Consider the following 18,797-nt stretch of genomic DNA (forward strand, 5'->3'; position numbering starts at 1 on the left):
TCAACCCTCAGAAGTCGGGGAGCACGTTCGCAGGAGGTAGTCAGAGCTAGAGGCAAGGCGACGAGAATGACTTGTGGAGGATAGTCGCGCACCTCTTCCCAGAAGAGAGCAATGCCTAAAGGGGCTCCAGTCGGGGTCCCGCGGTCGATCATGTCTTGGATCTCCTTCAGAAAGTACACACAATCGGGATCAGGATTAAAGCGAGGAGGCGGTTCATCCTCCTCTGCCAGCTCAAAGGGGACGACCACCCATCCTTCTCCCTCCGAAAGGACTTCGATAGAATCTTCGGGCAAGTCCTGATGAGACCGGAATGCAACAAATAAATGATCCATTAAAAGTCTCGAGCGACCCGGTAACAAGATCTAAGTCAAGGAAGATTCAAGAGGCTTTTAACACTTTTGTGCAAACAGATTGGAGTCCAACATCTTTTTGTGAAGAAGAAGATCAATCTGGAAAAATAATTCTATTCAATTGTCTTCACATAAAAACTTTTGAAGACAATTCAGACTTCAGTATCAGATCAAATTTTCCGGTGTGAAATTATTTGCAAGGTGTATTTTTTTTTAGGTGGGAAACTACTTTGCAAGAATTGTATTTTTTATTTTTGGGTGGAAATTACTTTTGCAAAATGTTGTATTTTTAATTTTGGGTGGGAAATTATTTTGTATTTTAATTTTGGGTGGGGAATTATTTTGTATTTTTAATTTTGGGTGGGAATTACTTTTACAAAGTTGTAATATTTTATTTTGGGTGGGATTAGTGACCTAGAATATTTAATACCTTATTTTCCCCTATAAATACCCCATAAACCCAATGGTTTGAGACACACCTGGTAAGAATTCAATTTGAGTGAAATTTCTCTCTTTTCTTTGCATGAGAAGTGCATTGAAGTTTAGGTTGTTTGTGAGAAGCATTCAATCTTGGTAGGCTAGTGAGAAGCTAGTTTATCCCCTTATCTTGTTCTTTATGTTCACACACATATCCAAAAACCCAAAAAGAATACTATTACTCATATTATATAGCTAATTTTATTTTTGTATCTTAATTCTAGTGCTAGATTCCTGATACTCTAATTCTTAGCCTTGCTTAATAATCTAAGGGTTGAGAGTATTATTTGTTAGTTTGGTGAGACATTTGTAGAGTTGGGATATCAAAATCCAAGAGTCTACAAGGTAAGATCCTCTTTTGGACACGAAAGGTTCTTGAGTGATTCCTTGAGTGTGCACTTATTGCGGGAAACAATCCGTGTACGCATCAGTTTGGTATCAGAGCCAAGTTCCTTTTTTTTTTCTTCTTATTCTATCATTCCTATCTTTAATTTCCTTTTTTTTTCTCTCTCTTATTCCATTATTCCTATCTGTAATTTCATATTTACTGTTGTTCCATTTCCTTTTCCCTTATATCCGTTACGTTCTTGCTTTATTCTATTATTGCTATCTTAAAGTTCATATTTACTCTTCCTTGCTACTTTAAATTTCATATCTACTATTGTGTCTATTTTTTTTTTATTCATTTCCGTACTTTTACTCTTTATATTCATAGCTTTGATTTGGTGACCTTATAAAGGTTAGATACCATCAAACTTCTTTTAATCTATTCTACTATTGTATTTTTAATTTAGTTGAAGTTTACTTTATTGGAGGTTTGTTAAAAAAAAACAAAAAGAAAAAAAAAAGGAAAAAAAAAGAAGAAAAAAAAACAAAACAAAACAAAAAGAGCCAAAAAAAAAAAGAAAAAGAAAAAGAAGAAAGGATAAGGTTGGTTTGATTTTTAGTTTGAATTGTTGAATTTATATCTAAACATTACCTGAAATTAATTGTGCTTTGTTTCTTTCTATCACATATACTTCTTCTACTTTCTTTGTTTCTTACAAAAAAAAAAAAAAAAAACCACCTGTGTCAGTTTCAAACACACTCTGTGTCAGTTTCTACATCACTCTGTACATGCTATTTCCTACCTTTCGTGCTTACTAGACTCAAACTCTACAAGTGTTCGGTTTGTTGTTTGTGGTGGATACAACCCTTGTGAATTTTAAGCTTTGTTAAGGACCAAGAGGAAAAGAACTAGTACTTGAGAAAAAAAAAAGTCAAAAAAAAAAAGAGTGAATGAACTGTGAGTGATTAAATATTTCCTTTTGATTACTATCTTCTTATTTTTTGCATTTTTTTTTTACTTAAAGGAATGTCAAGTACGGCTAGTACTAGTGAACAAGGTATTATTGCCCAAATGGAGAAAATGATGACCATGATGAAAGATCTTAGTGATAGGCTACAAAACATAGAAAATCAAAGAGTGAGAGTTGAAAATGAGGGAGTACAAAATCATGAGGGAGGAAACCAAGAAGAGAGGAGGGGTAGAGAAATAACAAGATATAATAGTTTACCTCGCATGATCCCTAGAAGATTTGTGGAAGAAAGGGTAGATAATAATCTTAGCTCTTTAAGAATGGAAATGCCTACTTTTAATGGGGATGATGAACCCGAAGTTTTCTTAAATTGGGTAGATGAAGTGGAGGATATTTTTGGGCTTCATAACTTTGGGGAAGAAAAGAAGTTTAAAACAGCCATTAAAAGTCTCGAGTGGCCCGGTAACAAGATCTAAGTCAAGGAAGATTCAAGAGGCTTTTAGATGAAGTGGCACTTTTATGCAAACAGATTGGAGTCCAACATCTTTTTGTGAAGAAGAAGATCAATCTGGAAAAATAATTCTATTCAATTGTCTTCACATAAAAACTTTTGAAGACAATTCAGACTTCAGTATCAGATCAAATTTCCCGGTGTGAAATTATTTGCAAGGTGTATTTTTTTTAGGTGGGAAACTACTTTGCAAGAATTGTATTTTTTATTTTTGGGTGGAAATTACTTTTGCAAAATGTTGTATTTTTAATTTTGGGTGGGAAATTATTTTGTATTTTAATTTTGGGTGGGGAATTATTTTGTATTTTTAATTTTGGGTGGGAATTACTTTTACAAAGTTGTAATTTTTTATTTTGGGTGGGATTAGTGACCTAGAATATTTAATACATTATTTTCCCCTATAAATACCCCATAAACCCAATGGTTTGAGACACACTTGGTAAGAATTCAATTTGAGTGAAATTTCTCTCTTTTCTTTGCATGAGAAGTGCATTGAAGTTTAGGTTGTTTGTGAGAAGCATTCAATCTTGGTAGGCTAGTGAGAAGCTAGTTTATCCCCTTATCTTGTTCTTTATGTTCACACACATATCCAAAAAACCCAAAAAGAATACTATTACTCATATTATATAGCTAATTTTATTTTTGTATCTTAATTCTAGTGCTAGATTCCTAATACTCTAATTCTTAGCCTTGCTTAATAATCTAAGGGTTGAGAGTATTATTTGTTAGTTTGGTGAGACATTTGTAGAGTTGGGATATCAAAATCCAAGAGTCTACAAGGTAAGATCCTCTTTTGGACACGAAAGGTTCTTGAGTGATTCCTTGAGTGTGCACTTATTGCGGGAAGCAATCCGTGTACGCATCAAGTCCCCGGCAAAGTCATTTTTTGGAGCTACCTTCTTGTCTTCCAGTTCAACCTGGCGTGCATGCTCAGCAAGTCGACAAGATGAACGTCTCTTAGATGAAGAAAAAGCACCTTTCTTAGGTCCCATGATCTCTGCAAAAGAAGGTTCAAAATGTGCATAAAGTGGTAACACCAAGCATTATTTATAGGGAGTAGTCTGCCTAGGAACTCGTGCACAGAATTGTACCCATGATCTTGCATGCTATGATGGCGATGTGACTATGTCAGATTTGCCTTCTCCATAAAAGATAAGGATCAGAAATTTATGGATACAAATTAGACAAATGATGGGACGTGTGGGAGATAAGCCTGGAGGAGATAAAGTTGAAGGTATTAAGACTCAGAACCAGGACGAGCGAAGGAGAAGATCGAGCAAAAGAAGGGACGAGTAATCAGGTTGGAAGGAAATATTGAAGAAGCAGTCGAGGTACTTTCCCGAGTCGTGCTCTGAGTAACTCAGGAAAGTGAAGGACTAGATGATGGGTAAGGAAAGGTTAAATACTCGGAAGGAGAAGACGACCGACGTAGGTGATTAGAGGAAGCAAGATCAAACCTAGCAAAGTCCGACTATGAAGGGAAGTCGGTTGTCGAGTGGGCCGATTGATCGAAGGTCGGCCAGCTTAAGGGCGAATGAATGGAAGAGATTACACGAGGGGGGAAGGTCAGGGAAGAAGTCAGTCGAAAGGTAGGACGGGATGACTGATCGATGGTAGGTTTGCGATGTAAATCAGGATGTTTCGTTGTAATTGAGTGAGAATCTCAAGATATAATACAACAAGTCTTGAACGAAAGAAGCCGGGTGAAGAAGTTGGGTTCGAGTAACCCTCGAGACTGAGCCCCCTCTGAGCCCTGTCAGGGAAAAGGTAAAAGAGAATCAACCTGAAAGCTCGTTCTCGTCGAGCCGAGTGAAAAGGACGGGCTAGCCAAGCGGCTAGAGCAGTGGAGAGCTTGGACGAGGCAAATTAGATAGTTTCCTAAGGCGAAGAATATCAGGCGCGGATCTTGTGGAGGAGAAAAGGAAAGTATATCAGGATGATTTAGGAAGCTAGACCAAATGTAATAAGGAAAGAAATCATGCACATTTATGGTAGTTTAGTGTTACTATGTAAAGATCAACCCCTCCTTGTATAAATAGGGGTACTGGATCTTGAAAAAGGTTAAGCAATTTATAATACAAGAATAGCTGAAACGCTGCTTCGATTTCATTACAAGACTTAAGCTAATCTTCGGTAGTGTTGGCCTACCGTTCGACCATCCCATGGTTGATAAAACCAACAAGACTGATATCTATAAATATAGGACAACAATAAAATTAAATCTTGTAAATGGTTAGGATTTTAGTTTTGGCTGTTAATTATTGCTATTTTTTGGGTCAAAATTAATTCGACCTCTTAATATTCATAACATTTTAATTTTCTATCATATAATTTTATTTTGTTTAAAAAGATTATAAATTTCATCCCAGCTCAACATAAAAACCTCCCATGCAAACATAAATTCTAACCTAACTCAAGCGACCATGATGTGTAAGGACCCGATGAGAGGATAGTGATAAATGACAATAATCAAACTTTAAAAATTTTAATACAAGAATCCTATCCACCTTAAGGCTATCCCCATTGAAGATTTTTTCGCTGTTTTTAGGCAAAAGTTGCCAACTTGGGAGAGAGAAGGTGAAGAGAGAGAGTGTATTGGTATCTCCTGCAAATCTTGAGTTCTTTAAGATATTATGGGGCCCACCAATTGAGTTGAGAGTTGCGCCTCACGCACGTGAGGCGCAACTCTCGCGCCCGCTTGTGCGCGTAAATATTTTTAAAAAAAATTTCAGTTTTTTCTTTTGTTTTTGTTTTTTTTTTTCTATTCTTTTTTTCCTTACATCATTTTCTCTTTCCTAATCATACTTACAAAAACTCCTCAAAAATCACACTAAAATTTTAACTATTTCCTCAATAGTTTGAGTTTTTTCTCAAGTTTTTTATGGGCCCAAGCATCCACCTCATAATCCACTATCTCACTCAATCCTAAAAACTCTTCTTCCGATTAGTTTTAAGTTTTTTCTCAGTTTTTTGTGAACCCACCATTTCACCCTACTATATTTTAATTATTTCTTTATCTATTAACATTTTAAAAATTATAATTGTAATTATAATTATAAATTTAATAACAATATTTAATTTAATTAATAATAATAAATTTAATAATAATATTTAAAAAGAAAAAAAAAAAGAAGTTGACATTAAATTAAATTTTAAAGGGAAAAAAACAAAGCAAGAGTTGCCCATCGGCTATGCGTCAAAACAAAGCTGTTTAAATTGAGAGTGGCTAGCCAGTTGCCCAGTGGTTGTGCGTCATTTTTGATTTTTTTTTGTTTATAAAACCTGACAAAATCCTAACAGCAAAGGGGGTGTTGCTGGAGAAAAATTTCTCCAAAATGCAACACCTCCATTTGTATAAAATTTGGTGGGTTAGTCTTTTCACCTAAAAACTTGTGCTAATAGGGAATGCATTGTTTTGACGCACAACCGCTGGGCAACTCCTGCTTTGTTTTTTTTTCCTTTAAAATTTAATTTAATGTCAGCATCTTCTTTTTTTTTTTCTTTTTAAATATTATTATTAAATTTATTATTATTAATTTAATAAAATAGTATTATTAAATTTATAATTATAATTACAATTATAACTTTTAGAATGTTAATACATAAAGAAATAATTAAAATATATTAGGGTGAAATGGTGTGTTCACAAAAAACTGAGAAAATGGAAAGAAGTGTTTTTGGGATTGAATGAGATAGTAGATGATGATGTGAATGCTTGAGCCACAAAAAACTTGAGAAAAAATTCAAACTATTGAGGAAGGTCTAATTACTCATTTCATGTCACAATATTACATTTTTAGCAGTTGATGTTGCGTCTACGTCAATCTTTCTTTTAACATGTCATCTGTATTTATGATTGGCGTCTATAAAATATACAGGAGGTGGTGGGTTCGAGTCTCAGTGGAGACAATACTGACTCTTGTGCTTCAATAGGTTGAGAAAGTAGTGTCCAAATATCAATTGTTCGGCCACTACAATACAGATTCTTATTTTGTCCTTTTTTGTCCTTTGTGACGGTAGATATGATATTTTAGGTTTAATCATTAACCCTTCATTATATGGGCAATCATTTTTTTTTTGAAATAATATATAGGCAATAATTAACCACACAATAATAATCTATACTCCTATACTATATATAAAAGTAAAATTTTTCTATTTCATTTTCCCGTCAAAACTTTTGTAGTCAATGATTTAAATATTTTATTGGTCAAATAATTAATAAAGCTTATTTGGTAAGAAAATGTAAAATGCAAATTAACTAATATCTATTAATTGGTAATATTGTTTATATATTCACGTATCAATACTATTAATGAAAGGAAAATCTTCTCCTCCAACTTTCCCGCACAAACTAATATTATTAATTAATAGGTAAACAAATTAATAAAGTTTAATTGATAACAATTTTTTTTTACCAAATTCTGAGAATAATTAAGCCATTATAATTGTGAGAATAATGGAAACAAATTCTGCGTAGTTTTATAAGAAAAAGTAATTTATTAATTATTATTTACACCAATAATAATAATTCGAATATTTATCTATACTTCTATGTCTATACTACAACTAATAAAAATAAAATCATCTTTTGTGCAATCCCGCCCAGACAATAGTAAAGATAAAATGGAAAAGAAAATTGATTTTACTAATTGATTGAAAATATAAAAAGATCCTAATGAAAAAAGAAACGGAAATTAGACAAATTGAAAAAGGAAAATGATATTACTAATTGACTGAAAATGATTTAAAAACTTTAAAAAATTAATTATACTTTCCTTTTGAAAACTTTAAATTATTTAAACTTAAAAAAATTAATTAAACATGGGTTATTAGATTTTTTTATAATGATTACAATCAATTCATTTAAATATGGAAGAGGAAGAAAAAAATAAATGCGATACGGTGAAAATTGAATATACTTAAGGTATAAAAGTATAATTACACATATATTAGTGTAATTGACTAATAATAATTGCCTAATAATTATTATGATAATTAAGCTAAACATTGATCGTTGAATTTATTTTTATAGTAATTATAATTAAATTATTTCTCATTTTTCTCATATGTATTTTAGTAATAATATAATTACATAAGTCATATTACATATCGATTTTTTAAGATAATTGTAGACAAACAAGTCATATATTATTCAATTAATTGTGTAATACTTTTGCACTAATCTTATAATCAAATAAATATACACATTCAATATTATAATTTTTTATGATTTCATCTTTATATTTATTATCTAAATATATAATAAAAATTTATCCATGCATCGCACGGGTAATTGAACAATTATTTGCTCTAATTCAAACAAGGAAAACATCAGAAAACATAATCGATCCAACCAATTTCATCAATTAAGCTATATAATATTCGATGTTATAATTTATATAATTGTATATCGATCCATATATTCTTAAACTATTATAACAAATCCATTCTGGCAACACAGGAGCAAAAATATTAGTAATAATAATAATAATTAATCACATATTTTTTTTTTCTTTTTACCATACCAAACACCAAGTTTTAGTTAATTACATTAGACATAGACAAATTTATAGTCAAAATACTATTAAATCCCATTAAAAAGAAATAATTATTGACGTTCACAGTTAGCTACTACCTGAAAATTGATAGTAATGGATAATTAATATTTGGTTGTCTTATTAGTAGTTTGAGTAGCTAATAGTATTAACGTTTATAAGAAAGTGTTTGATAAATCAGTTATTTACAGTCAACAAGTAACATGTAAAATGATTTTTTTTTAAATGAATATATTATTTTATTTATTTAATTATACTAATATTTTTAGTTTTAGATATAAATTTCAAAAGTAGAGGAAGGAAATGTAAAGGAGGCCATTTCTGTAGCATGGGTTAACCCAAAATTTTTATTTATACTTTCTAGCAAAAATGCAAAAATTTATTTGAACCCAAAATCAAATCTAGGACCTCAAAATTAATAATGCATGCCCTTTACGATTAAGCCACTTCAATGTTTTTAAATAAAATAGAGGCGTGTTTAGTTCGCACAAGGGAATCAGAATCAGAATAAAATATTTGGTAATGGTAATGATTTTGGTGAAAAGTATTTTGCATGTTTGGTAGTAGTGTGGAATTGGAATGCAATCATTATTGTTTGGACCATGGTCCACCAATCGTTATATCGTGGACCACGGTGCACATAGCAATGTGCATCCTGGTCCAAAACGACGTCGTTTTTATGTTAGTGGACGCGGACGCGAATGCCTTCAAAAAATTCATTATCTATAATACACATAATCATTATCTAGAATACATAGAACGTTTGCCTAAAATACACAGAATGTTTGCCTAGAATACACATAATATTGACACAAAATACACAGAACTCATCCTCCTAACATTCGAATACACATACACATCACAACCTGTGTTAATAACATGAATACACATAATATTGACACAAAATACATAGAACTCATCTTCCTAAACATTCGAATGCACAAACACATCACAACATGTGTTATTAACATGAATATACATAACGGTTGCCTAGAATACATAGAATGATTGCCTGGAATACACAAACCGATTACTTAGAATACACAGAATATTAACATAAATACACAGACCGGCCGAAACAGAAAACGTAATTTCCAAAAAAAGGGACGATTAATTTACAATGCTCAAAACGACGTCGTTTATGTACGTGGTGCACGGTATAATTTGTCATGGTCCACATTGTGGACCATACTATCAAATGATATGCATTTAGTACACAAATAAGGTACTTTTAGTATATTAAAAATGTACATTGTATTCAATTCAGAGAAAAATACATTATTTGAGTACTGAAAGTGCACTATTTTATATAATGTACATTCAACACACGAATAGTGTACTTTTAGTATATTAAAATGTACTTTTTGTTATGGTCCACACAAGTAACACAACATTGTGTGGACCATGTTTCATACAATAATTTGCCATTGGAATGATTACAATTATTAATGTTTGGTTATGTATGACTATATACTGGAAATAAATATTTTAAAAATACAAAAATAAAAATTTAGGGCAATTGATCCTAATATAATGGCATCCAAAGCACCAATATGAACACAAAAAATTAAAACAAAAATCTAAAAGCATTAATCCAAACTTAAAAATCAAATTACCAATAAGATGGAATGATGCCCGTTCTTAATTAGGGAATGAGATTTTAATTAAAGGGGTAATCAATTTCCATAGTTGTGTTTTAAAAAGTTGTCAACCTAACACTAACTATGATTTTTATTCTCATTCTTGGTGTGTAAACTCATGAACCAAACACACTCTAGATATTTCAATTTTAGTCTCATTGCACCAAATTTACAATTAGGATCCAATTCGAAATATGAAAAATGACTTTTGAGTCAATTTCTAAAAATTTATGTGTTTGACTATCAAATGAAATGAAGTTTTAAAAAACACACACACACATTCTGATTAAAGGAAAAAATAACCTATTTTAAATGAGATTATCTTCAAAAAATTTTACTTAAAAACATTTTCTGAATCACACTCTCTCTCTCTCTCATGCTTGACTCTCTTGATCAATTCTCTAACAAGATGTTTGATTCACGGAATAGGCAGGGAATGACATAACATTCTCAGTAATAGCCTATTCCGTTGTTTGGTAATGAGCTATTACCCTTCCAAGGGTAATAGCTATTACCAGCACCCCCTGGTATTAGCCTATTACTGAACTATCAGGAATAGGTTTTTTTATTTTATTTCCATTTTTACCCTTTTTAAAACATTATTTTTTTAATTTAATTTTTTTCTCTATCATCATATCACATCACCTTTCTCTCTGTCATCTTACGCATCTCACTTCCGTTATTGCAAATTGAAATTCTTCTTCAATGTATTCTTCTAAACTTCTCTTTTTTTTTACCAATAATTTATTTATATATAAAAAATATATATATAAAAACTCCAACAGTATATATAATAATAATAATAATAATAATAATAATAATAATATTGATAATAATAATAATAATAATAATAATAATACCGATGATGATGATGATGATAATAATAATAATAATAATAATAATAATAATAATAATAATAATAATAATTTGTACAAGGGCATTTATGTCTTTTAAATATATATTCCATTTATATTCCTTTAACCAACCAAACGCTGGAATACAATTCCAAGTCTATTCCTTCAGCGAACCAAACACTATAATACAATTACTATTTGAACTAGACCAAGCTGACACAATTAAATTTTGACACGAAAAATGACTTTCGAAACTCAATTTTTGAAATTTTGTGTGTTTGACTATAAAATGAAATGAAGTTAATTTAAAAAAAAAAATAGACACACACACAAATATGATTAAAGAAAAAATAACCTATTTTAATTGAGATTATCTTCAACAATTTTTACTTAAAAACATTTTCTGAATCACTGTCTTATGCTTGACTCTCTTTATCAGTTCTATAAATGGTGTCAAATGGGTGAACCAACCCACTATCTATATGATTACTATTTGAACTAGACCAAGTTGGCACGATTAAAATTTTGGCCTATCTCATATTAAGATAGAACCAGATGCTCTTATTGTTGTCCAAAAACTCAGTTCTCGATCCTCCATGTCCTCTTTTTATCTCTTAGTCTTAGATATTGCTACTATATTATCTAGTTACTAATGTTGATGTCACTTTTGTTAAATGATCTGTGAATGGTGTTACACATTGTCTAGCAAGGGAGTCATTTTGTCTGGTCATATGGAGTGGTTTGATTGCCCTACAACTTTCCTTTGTAAGCGATGCTTATTAATAGATATGTTTCTTTGTTGTTGTTGTTGTCAAAAAAATTAATAATAAAAAAAATTGGTCAAACCAACTTAGCCCAAACAATAGAAATCTTAGTCCTACCTACCCGCACTCCAATTTTTTAAATTAAGAATTTCTTTTTCAATTTCTTTAATTTATAATTACCACATTGTCAATTTATATATTTATTTTTACTATAATAAGTTACAACTATAAAACTTTTTATTTCCATCTTTTATTGTTAATCATTAAGAATAATTTAGTGAGCTCTCTTTGTGGGAGGAATTCCCCGAGAACTCGGGTTCAATTCTCACAAGCGACGATTCCCCCTGGGCCAGCTCCTGTGCCTCTCGGAGCGAACGTGGGTGGACCCGGACCGTTAAACGGACGGAGAAAGACCCTGTAAATTTACAAAAAAAAAAAAATTAAAGAAAAATTCACTTTATAATTTTTAATTTATAACTATACTTTAATATAAATAAAATCATAACATAATTACAAGTACACAATTTAAACTCTTAAAATCATACAGATAATATAAGTTGATTACAAAGGATTGGGGAGGTGAGGGGATGTGTGTTCAGCGGGGATGTGGTCTTTGGAATTACCTCCTAAGCTGAAGTGTTTTTTCTGGGTTTTATATATGTACTAATCGTTTACCAACTAAAGATGTACTGGTTATTAAAGAAGTGGCATGTGATCCTATTTGTCCTATGTGTGGATTGGAACTAGAGTCCGCATTTCACCTATTTGCAAATTGTTCTTGAGAGAACTGAATGGGGATTGTAGCATGAATTATGTGGATTCTATTGAGGAATGGGTGACGGACGTGTGGCTCTACTTGCCAAAAGAAATCATTGTTAAGCTAATTGTGGTTTGTTGGGCATTGTGGGATAATAGGAACCAAATGGTGTTTACGAATAAATACATGAACCCGAAGACAATGGTGAATTGCTCTTTGCTCTATATTTGGAATTGGTCTAAGGTTCATGCGGTAAGCTGCCCAACTGACGCTATGCAGCATGCACGTGTTAGAAAAATAACATACATGCGCAGCAGAACACTACTACAGAAAACACCTTTAACGTCGGTTTTTTAGCACTTTTAACGTCGGTTAAAAATCGACGTCTATCTGGCAGACGTTGTATGTAAATGATACGACGTCGGTTGTAAAAACCGACATCGTATGTATTTTTTTATTTTTTAAATAAATAAACGACATCGGTTTTCTAGGATAACCGACGTCGTTTATTATTAAAAAAAAAAAGGATACGATGTCGGTTTTCTGAAAAACCGACGTCGTATCCTATATTAAAAAATAAAATAAAATAAACGACGTCGATTTTTAAGCAAAAACCGACGTCGTTTATTTATTAAAAAAAATATACACATATATACGACGTCGGTTATACGAAATAACCGACGCCGTATGTAATTTATTTTTTTAAAATAATAAACGACGTCAGATTTTGCTTAAAAACCGAAGTCGCTTATTTATTTATTTTTTAATAATTTAATATATTTTACGAATCCACCTAACACCTATACAGTGCAGTAATATTTACAATTCACATATAAGTTTCAGAACCTGTGTAACAGATATAATCTCACAATTAATCAAATTAATAAATTTCTCAATTAATCAAACTAATAAACATCACAACTAATCAAACTAATAAATTCTACAATAACTAATAAATTTCTCAATTAATCAAACTAATAAATTCTACAATAACTAATAAATTTCTCAATTAATCAAACTAATAAACATCACAACTAATCAAACTAATAAATTCTACAATAACTAATAAATTTCACAACTAATCAAACTAATAAATTCTACAATAACTAATAAGACATTGAATATTCAATATAAATATCACAATTCAATAACTAACTAATAAACAACAAGTATTTAACATAAATCTCACAATTCATCAAACTAAAGCACTAATCTATCAACCCATTCATCAATTAAATATTGGCACCATATGTCTCTAACTACATCAATATCTTTTTGATTGTATGACAATCTTCCTTGTCTCTCCAAAAGCTATAAAGTTTAAAAGAGATAAAAAAAAAATTAATAAGTTAGTATTTTAAAAAAATATGAAGGAGAAAGATACTTTATTAAAGTACTTGCCTTATTCATTCCCTTGTATGCTCCCAATGAAATGATTTCCAAAATAAATTTCATCACATAATATCCGCATTCGGTACCTCATCTTTGTATGGCACACTACATTTGAAGTAATTAATATAATTAAGATTGTATTAATAAAAAACAAAAAGATATATGTACTTACCGGACATGTAATACATTTTAGTTGACGACTTGTTTTCTTTCCACCTATTATGCTTGTTGCCTTCAAAGACCTATTAATATAAGACATATAAAATATACATAAATGTTTGACATCACTATATTAATAATAAGTATTAATTATATTTATAAATTTACATACGTTTCAACTATATCTTTAATATCATCACGTGACGGATGATCAATGGAATCAAACCAATAGATTTCATGTAATTTAGGACAAATAGCCATCAACATCCAATGCCCCCTACAAGTAAGAATTTTATTAGTTTATAGTATATTATATATAAGGTATTGTATTTTAAAACATAATCAAATGTTTACTCGAAATTATATGGGCCTAAATAGAAATCTTTCATCTCACCATATCCCATGGTTTCACTTATATAGTTTATCCTCCCATTTCTAGTCATCAGTTTCGGTTGAATCCAATTTGGATCTAAAAAGCCATACTTGGTTTGTGATTGAAAACCATACTATTTATAAATACCCCTACTCACAATCAAAAGCAATCATATAAATTACTAATAATTATGTTAAATAAAATTAAAACTATTTTGATCAAATAATACTAAAAACATATTACCTTATAAAGAACTGAATAATAGAAATATCTAAGGTATCCATATTCAATAAGCGCATGATTTCCAAACTCTCAAGTTGTAATTCATAATCAATTTTACCCACAACACCACGAGGCATTTGCGTCACCACATTGTGTTCAAGACTACAAGCAATCTTGTATGCCTTTCTGAATGCTTAACTCTTAAGAATGAATAATTAAGAAGATTGTATGGAATAACATCAAATATTAACTAAGCCAAAATAAAATAAATAGAACAATTATTTATTATATTTATTTAATAAGAAATTAATGCCCAAAACAATAAATGTTGGCTCCTAGGGCATACATGTCTAATAATCTTCCACTTGCAATAGAGCCGATCGGTAACCCTCATCTTCGCAAGATGCCGATCTAGCTGCTCATGATTAAGTGGTATAGAGAACGGATCTGCCAGGTTATCCGTAAATGCTATTATCTGCATTGCTATATCTCCCTTTCTAACGAACTCTCTTACGGGATGATAGCAGCAACAAATTCGGTTTTAGTGGTTGAATATGCAATCATTTCCTATTTAGAACTCTTCCAACTGACTGCACCACTATTACAAGATGTAAACTTTCTACCATCTATCCTTTAATCGCTAATACTCGTTTTCTATCAGTTATGACTAAACTCTTAGTTACTTAACTGATGTCCAGTGTTATTCACCTAGATTTGATTGATGCCTACAAGTGACACTCGCTTCATGAGAAACGTCAAACCTTGTACATAATATCACATGTATAAGATACCCAATAGCCGAAGCCTGTGGTATTTTTACTTATGTGATCCCTCTCTTCAGTTGTGTCAAGACACAAAATTTTAGAGATATAGATTCATGCTTGAAAGGTAATAAAACCTTTCTTAGAATCTAACCTATTGAATAACTTCAATATTTTATGTACATACTGTGAGATAACTTACTAATCTTTTCGATCTATCTCTATAGATTCGAATCCCAAGAATATAGGTTGCTTCTCCTAAATCTATCCTATAGAATGTTTTTGAGAATTAAACTTTTACTGGAGTCATTATGCTTACATCATTTCTTATTATTAATACATATAATACAAGAAATGTGATAGCACTCTCACTGACCATTTTATTCACATGGATCATCAATGTTTTACAATAGCCAAACAATTTGACTACCTTGTCAAAAATATATGTTCCACATTCTAAAATTGATATCTGATATCGTCTCTTTGTAAATGATAGGATTGTCACTAGACACATCATCTCCAATTTGCAAAGACACTCTCTGCATCATGAAGACAACTATAATATGTCTAACACTTCTCTAAAGATGAGGCATTACTCTTGGTTCATATTGCACAAATTCCTAAATCTAATTATGCTAGGAAGATTTATAAACAAACTCTTTGTTAAGTTATATCTTTCTACATTTTTCAGATCTTGTTTCCAATTTGTCTGTTTTAGGCTTTTGGTAAAAGACGTGTAACCCAAATCTTAACACACTTAAGACGAGGATGAGAACTGAGTAAATTGTATTGAATGAGATGGTTCAAAGATACAGATTACAGGGATATATATAATGAAAGAATCTCTGGCAAACTAGAATAGGGTGCTAGACTAGTTTCAACTATATGTCCGTGTTTCCTCTCAACACGACCATTCTGTTCATGAGTATATGCACATGATTGCCTATGATGGATCCCTAACTGAACAAAAGATTGATGTAGCTTTTTGTATTCAGCTCTAAAATCAGATTGAATGGATTTTATTTTTCTATTAAAGGATCTCTCAACAAGGGTACGAAACCTATCAAAAATAGCATAGAGATCAGATTTCAATTTCATCAGAAAGAACCAAGTGTAGCGAGAGTAATCATCAACAAAAATGACAAAATAACGATAGTCATTTGTAGATAATAAAGGAGCTGGACCCCAAATATCAATGTATACTAAATCAAGAATATTCAAACTAGACAACTCAATACGTGATAAAGGAAAACGCGCAGATTTTCCCAATTGACACGCATTACACAAACTAGAACTATTATGAATATTATTCCTAGAGCCACTAACCGAACACGACTGAAGAACGCGACTAAGGACACGATGATTATGATGACCTAGTCGGTTATGCCAAATTGACGCAGAAGCATGAGCTGATAGAAAGGCAGAAGGAGAGGAAACTGGAGTGGGAAGAGTATAGAGCCAACCCAGAGCTACTGCCATGCAGAAGGATTTCTTTGGTGGTGATATCCTTTACAACAAAAGAGGAGAGGTAAAACTCAAAAAACACTTTATTATCTGATGCAAACTTTTGAACAGACAGTAAAGATGTTGACAAACCAAGAACATGGACAATATTATATAACTTAAGAGACCTAGATGGGGTATCAAAAGTAGCATGACCAACACGACTAATAAACAGGCCCATACCATCACCGACACGTAAAGTGTCATTACCAGTGTACTTCTTTGAGGTAGAAAGGGCAGCTATGTCCGGAGTTGCATGATGTGTAGCTCTGGTGTCCGGTAACCAAGTATGAGAATTTGATAAGGCACCCAAACTGTTCTGAAACACCAAATTAGTTTGAGGATCCGAAGTCCTTGAACGACGCCAAACACAATTGGTTGTCACGTGACCGAAACTAGAACAAATGAAACACAGTTTTTCAAATCGCAGAACAAAATTGGGTGCCGTGTGGCCAAAACTATTACAAAGTTGGCATTGAACATCAAAGCATCGACCGACTCATTACAATCGGCCGACTCATGACCAAAACTATAACAAACGAAACACGATTTTCTAAAGCGTAGAAAACAATTGGATGCCACGTGACCGAAGCCAGGACAACGTTGACACTTAACATTAAAGCCATGTCTATCACGCTGCTGACCTCGACGCGGACAACCACGATCCCAATTGCTACCGCCTTGTTGCATGATTTCAGCGGCACGGACAACGACGAGACGGTGGTACAGACATATGACAAGAATAATTATTTGGAACGTAACCCTAGCTAACTGATACCAGATGAGAACCTGAATAAATTGTATGTATTGAATGAGATGATTCAAAGATACAGATTACAGGGATATATATAATGAAAGAATCTCAAAGATACAAATTACATGGATATATATAATGAAGAATCTCAAAGATACAGATTACAATGATATATATAATGAAGAATCTCAACATGGCTCTAATACCAAATTAAATCATGTGCTCCATCCAACTAAAAACCTAAGCTTATAGTTGGACTGCACATTTATGTTTATATTAAATTTACGCTAACAACGAGGTTTCCCATATCTCATATGGTGTCTTAGAAACGAACTTAGATGGAACTTCATTTAGGATCTAAGATCCATTAAATCGACCATATATACATCAACATGTATTAATTGCTCATTTATTAATCATCAATTATATTTAAACAATAAATACCATTTAACGAAGTTCTAGTGCAATCACATTTATTATTGAAATAAATGCATATAATAAACATTATTCCGAAAAGAAAAATTCATAATTATTCTCAACTGGAATGAAAATAATGTTTAAAAACTAGAATCGCATAAATAGTATTTTAAAATATGATTAAATGAAAAACTGAAAGAGATAAATCTCCAACAACTAATGCAGCAACTCTTGCTCCATTTCCCATCCTTAGAGCAATCTCATCTTCAGTCAATTTTCTACTTCTTCTCAGATCCTACAACAATACACAAACATGTGAAGTTGCTTTTGAGTATATTATCCAAGAAGTAGTTATTTAGACCAATTTGAAAAACTAGTCTCAATAATGAGCATAATAGACATACCTTCTGAAGGTTTTTCATTGTCCATGACTTTTAAAGACTTTAGGTATTCTGTGCAATTTCTTTTCTAATGCCCTTATTTGTTGCAATAGAAACACTTTCCTTTACTTGCAACCTTCCCTTTAGTTTTGGTCACTCCCCGAGTTGGTTTCACTTCAAAAACCTTCTTGTTCTTTCTCTTCTTCTTTGACTTGGAAGAGGCCAAAAGAACAGTATCAATGTTCATACCCTTCATTGTAGCATGAGTAGTGCACAACATATTGTGCAGATCAGATTTGGAACAATGAAGCTTATTCATGTGGAAATTCATTATGAAAGGCCCAAAAGAATATGGAAGAGACTGTAGAATTAAGTCTACTTCAAGCTCAAAGTCAAGGAAGATGTTTAATTCTTCCAATCTCTCCAATAGGCCAATCATATTTAGGACATGATCTTCTAGACCTTCTCCTTCTTGTAGTTTTGCTCGAAATAAGGCCTTAGTAACCTTATAACGTGCAATCCTACTATGCTCACCATACAACTCTTGTAGGTGATTGACCATAGATTTTGCGTCAAGCATCTTTTCATGCTTACGTTGTAACTCATTGGTCATAGAGGCAAGGATAT

Source organism: Ipomoea triloba, chromosome 13 (assembly GCF_003576645.1).
Source record: "Ipomoea triloba cultivar NCNSP0323 chromosome 13, ASM357664v1".
Taxonomy (NCBI): domain Eukaryota; kingdom Viridiplantae; phylum Streptophyta; class Magnoliopsida; order Solanales; family Convolvulaceae; genus Ipomoea; species Ipomoea triloba.